Raw genomic sequence first — 6,000 nt, forward strand, 5'->3', positions numbered from 1 at the left:
CATAGACTGAGTCTTCAGGTTGGACCGTGGTGAGCCAAGGAAAGGGATCGTGATTAAATTGTGAAGCAGATCTCTGAAAATAGCAGATGTTGAGCAATAGATTCTCATGAACTGACAGCATTGTTTCAACCACACTTCAAATCTGTTTCTGGGCAAATCTAGCCCTTGCCCTGTTTTTCCTAGTTTTTGCCAATTGGTTGTAATTGCAATTTTAAGAAACCTTTGGGATGAACCCTGGCTTCCCTCTCCCCACCTTCCTCTGCAGTATTGAAGCCAGAGTTTACTTGAGAATGAATAGTGTGGAGAAGAGAAGGCTACATCTGTTAAGGGAAACTTTTCTGCAAAATAGGGGATCTGTCCCAGTGCAAATAGAAACCTTCCATTCATAAAAGCAACTCCTGGATCCAACTCATTGACTTTAGAAATGTGCCTCTAGTAAATGTTTTCCAGTTTTTGCCTTTTCAGAGTGTTGCGTTAGCTCATATCAGACTATAGTTATATGACAAATTCTTGGAACAAAATGAGGTTTGTTTCCTTTCGTCCATTTCTTCTCTGGTTCCTTGTGTCGTCGGGCATTTGTTTGGGAAATGCTTGTTGAAATCTCTGTTGTAACTGTTCCCTCCCACACACAAACCACACAGAGATATATACAGTGTTGGTTGATAAGCAGGTATCTGTAAAGAAATATACTGTGTAGAATGGTGGCGTTTTAATCTGTTAACATGCTAATCTGTACTTTGTATCAAGCCATTCCCGCTGTTCTTGTCTGTCCAAATTTATATATTCAGAGTTTTATGATTTTATATTTATACAGATATGAGTTTACCATGTTCTTGCTCAGCTAATGTTTGAGACTAATTATTAGTTCTCTTTATTAGCTTTGCAAATTTGATTTGTTTCTTCTTCAGTCAATCCCTCCCTTTCCCCCCCACCCCCTCCTGTTTCTGAATGAGACAGCACTGATTTACTTTGTGTGTGTGCCTCTAAGTGTGTGTGTGTGTGTGTGTGTGTGCGCGTGTTTAATGTTCTCAAAACTTATATGTACATGTCTTGGTTTCTAGGTATTGATTTACAAAGTTTTCACATATTTCATACAGCAGCTTTACCATTCAAACAAAATATGCTGTCTAAATATGTGTGTGCTAAAAATTAAAAAAAAACTTAAGCTTGTCAGAAATACCTGCATTGTTTTGTTTTGTGTTTAATCATTAAATCATTCTTGATACTTGTGTTTGTGTTTTAATATATTGACACTTTCATAGACCCAATGCAGCGTTGTAACTCATCTGTTATTTAGTACTTGTATTTTTACATGAGATATTCCTGTCTTACACACCACCAATTACCGATGAACATTTTTTTCCCTTTTTGGTAATTCCAGGAATACATAAGCCACAACTTAACTTTTGAAAGGAAAAATTAAATAGCATGCAGCAAAATGATTTTAAAAATGTCTCAATTTTAATATTTTTTCATGTGTTTTTCCCATGCTCCCCTGTTTGTTTGCACAGAGAAGAACGTTCCCACTGGCATTCATAAAAACATTCCAATTATGAACATGCAGGCAGAGGAAAAGCATTGAAAAGGCCTCGTGCCTCCTTGTCCTGGTTTGAAGTAGTGATTTTGCACTGGGGGTTGTCATCTGAGTCAGAAACTGGGTCAAGTACAAAGCCAAAGAGATTTGTAAACTGCAGCTAACGGGGATGTTTATTGATATCCAGACCTCAAGCAAAAGTTAGGAGTCTTATATAGGCCTGTTTCCCCACCCCTCCCTCCCTCCCGATTCATATTTAAAAGACAAGCTATTTTATAATGCCAAAAAACTCACTGAACAGTTTTTAACCATCAGTACAGTGACAGATAATTGCCTACACTATATTTAACTGATGTTTTACTAAAGTATTTTAATAAAAATGTAAAAAACAAAAAACACACATTGTTTTTTACCCTTTAGGCTGCAATTCCATATCCACTTAACTTGGAGAAGGTCCGACAGCACTTGGTCAGGTTTACATCTGAGTAGGCACTGAGAGAGGCTGTGTTCCCGGGCAGAGGGGGACCTTGTTCAATGCAGATGCATACTTTAAAATAATTGCTGTTTCCTTCCATTGAAATTGTTTCTAAACTGATAGAAGGGGGATATTTGTAGCTCAAGAGTCGAACTGGAGGATCCTCTGTGCACTCTGAGCTTCGTTGTTTTCTTGTAGCTATTTCATTACCAAATAAAGTAACATCATCAGTATTAGTGCTGGCAGGGCAAGCTACTGTATATAAACATGCAGTAAACCCGCGCTCACTGATACTGATGATGCTATCTAGTTTGGTAATGGCACACCTGCAAGAAAACCATCAAGCTCAGAGAATACCAAGGACCCCATAGTTCCTAAACTGCTCAGGAATTCCATTTACAGATGTGGAGAGGCTCTTCGTTTATAGTCTTAAAAGAAGTCCTTCCCAAGCTGACCTCATGCCCCAGGTGACATCTTCCCTAGAGGACAGAAACCCTTCCCCTTGGTTTAGCTAGCGATGGCAGAAGAATCCTTCGCGCCTTTAGAGCGTTCTTTTCCCCTTCCAGATATTCCTTTGCTTTGTCTGGTCAATTGAGAGAAAATACAAGTGTTCCTGTTCACTTCCTTGCCAGATTGCAAATTCATCATTGCCACTTTCATTCTATGGCAATTGGATCTGTAGAGTGAAACAGCATTTATATCATTTCAAGTCTATTTCTGAAAACTTGCTGGGTCATTACTCATATCATGGATAACGTATGTACCAATTAATGTTCCTGCACAATACTGCAAGGGGTGGATTAATTTATGATGAGGCATCTCACAATATTGGGAAGGAGGTAGGACCATTTCTAACAAAGTGAGCACGACAACGGATAATTGCCACCTGATCAGCTGATGTTTTGCTAAAGTATGTTAAATAAAAATTTAAACTTTCCTGTTGAGGCAATGGATGAGAAATTAATAACACTGATGTGATCAACCCTGACCAAAATTCCAGGATTAGATGGCAGCAAAGATTTTACAGAGGCTTTTACCTTCTTCGCTGTCATTTGGAGATCTGGAATATGGCAGAATCTCCTTTTTCCTCGTTCCCTTTATGTACTTGTGGATGAATCCACAGACATTGTGTGTGATTACACAAAGGATAGATGCTTTGCATATCTTTCGGAGATTAAATACATTTTCACAAAGGCAAACAGCAATTTGCATTAAATTTGCATACATTACATTTGATGTTTGTGTCATTAGCCATCTTGTGCCAGTTTTCTCCAACATGTTATGTGAACTGCTGCTTACTGTTGAAGGACAATGTCAAGGTCCCTGTTCTAGCTAAGGGTCTTTAATCAAATTTCAATGGGGGTTTGAAGATGTGGCATCCTTTCAAAGAACACGCCTTCTAACAGGACTGTCGTCTCCATAAAATAGCAAGCACACCAGGGATCATATTTGCATGTTCCCAATAGATAACTGGGTTTTCTTGGCTCCTACATTACACTGGTGTTAAAACACACATCTGGAAGGTTGAATTTGAGCTGATCATGTGGCAATGACAATAGTTTCTGTTATTAGAAGGTCACTAATTTCACCTTATGGAAAGGTTTCATTTCTGAGGAGGAAATGAAGTCGGGAACATAGGCCCACAAAGATAATGCTGTTCAAGACGAGTATACTTGGTGGGGAACCATAATTGATAGCTTTAAATCTGTGGCCATTTTCCTGCTGGGCATATTTCAATCAGCATACTCCAGATGCACAGCTGTTGTTTATTGATACAAGACGCATTAGTCTATCGTTAAAGCTTTTAGGAGAGTTTCAGTGGGGTGGAGGAGGCCACTGTGGTATTCAGCACTATTGTATTCCATCAAACGGATTCATGAGCAATCTTGATTGATGGTTTTTTTTTTAAAAGCGTGCCCATTAGAAATGCCTCTGGACAGAAAGCAGTGGAGATCATGAGTTCCGGTCCCTCCTTAGCCATGAAAGCCAGCTAGGGGAACTTGGACTAATCACTTTCTCTTAGCCCAACTCACCTCACAGGTTTGTTGTCAGCAAAATAGGGAGAGGAAGAAATACTAAGTATATTTGCTGCCTTGAGTTATTTGTAAAAATAATAATAGCAGAATATATATATATATATTTAAAAAAATTAAAAATCATAACCTGGCTGATAAGGGCTACGATTCTATGGGTCCTTGGACAAACCTAGTGAAGAGCTTTCTCGTCAGGCTTCAAAAACCAAGAAAGACACACAGTGATTCTTCCAATCAGGTGTCTTTATTGTTCTCCACCTATAGACAGAATCTTGCCAAACTGAAACCAACTACTATCTAGTGAAGCATGTACTCTGGGAACTATTAGGAAGGGGCTGTCTTCACACACTTTCTGTCACACAAATTATCTGGAATGAGTTGTTTCTTGCTCCTCTGGAATGCCCACTCCCTCCCGGGAATCCAATCTGATGAAATTCCCCCTTGGGGCAAGTCCCACATCTCAAAACAGCTCCTTACTGGAGTTTCCAACTCCTTTTTTGTTGCTTTCTTTTCTCTGGTTAGCACAGGAGACCAGGACAGCAGAGTCTTGTATGTCCTTCAGCCCCATAACTACGTGCTTTATTTCATATTGCTCATGGTGTGATTGCTCATCACAGTTGGTTGAGTCCAAAACTAATGGAGTATTCACCTCAGTTGAGAAGGGACATGTTCTTTCGTCTCGTGCTGGGAACAAAATTCATCTTTCCCAGCTCAGGGGCACTGATGTTCTTCCAAAGCCATCAATGTAACTGGAAATCGTCATTAAAAGGCTATTAGGCTAAAAAAAAACCCTCTTTGCCAATTTTATGTTGCCTTTAATCTACTGGAGTGGCCATTGCTCTTGCAGAAAAAAACCACATGCATAAAGAGTTTTATTCCAAGTGTCAGGTTTTACGGATTGTCTGACAAAAGCATCGCTTTAGTGTGTTTTCCATCCTTCAGTAATCAATCCACTAATCCAACTCTCTGTTATTTCTATCTCTGTAATGCCAACTTTTTAAGGTACTTCAAAAGTAATGAAATGAATTTTGTAACTCTAGTACTATCAGGTGTGGATTGCAAAGTTCCTATAGTTCCTGTAACTAGTCAGGATTGGAAAGAGCCCCAGTGCCATCTAATGGCTACAAGGATTTGTGCAAACATGAAAAACGATAGGTTCCAAATTCAGATTTTCAAAATAATCTATGTTGAATAGTCATTGGTAATATTCCTATTGCACCAAATGCTGAAAACGCACTTGATAAAAATGTGATGCTTCTCATATCGTAGCAACAATTTTAACAGTTGGTTGAAGAATTTTTTTAATGTCTTATTCACTTGATCTGGTATCAATAACAGATATTTAATAAGATTCTTTTCTGTAACAATGGAGATTAACCAGGAGAAACCTAAATGAATTCCTAGAAACAATGCTGCCATTTTCTATGAAAAGGAAGAGATTTGGAGCATGTGGTACATACATGAGTTTCTGCCTCAGTTTCATGGATTTTCCCAGTCCTCCTGCAGAGTTGCTTAAGATTAGAAAAATATAGAAAGTATACATTTATTAATGAAAATAAATTGTTGGTATTTGTAATGTAGACAGATATGTAACAATTATTTTCTCAAGACTGATTAAAAAGCATAGAATCACTTTATCATCTCTGAACATTATCTTCTTTCTCACGAGGAGAAAAATTACACAGATTTCTGGAAATGATTATACAAGGGACACATTGTTCAAGGGTTACACTAGAGTTGCAAATGGAGAATGAAAGAAAAATAGAAAAATGAAAGCATTCCTTTCTCTTCTGCCAAATGCAAAAACCCACTTAGGGTTAGGGTTAGGTCCCCATGAACCAGGGGTGAAATCCAGCAGGTTCTGACAGGTTCAAGGAGAACCGGTACTGGAAATTTTGAGCAGTTCGGAGAACCGGTAGCAGAAATTTTGAATAGTTCAGAGAATTGGCAAATACCAC

The sequence above is a fragment of the Pituophis catenifer genome, unplaced genomic scaffold (assembly GCF_029215685.1).
Source record: "Pituophis catenifer annectens isolate HBS135680 unplaced genomic scaffold, rPitCat1.0.hap2 SCAF_1, whole genome shotgun sequence".
NCBI lineage: Eukaryota > Metazoa > Chordata > Lepidosauria > Squamata > Colubridae > Pituophis > Pituophis catenifer.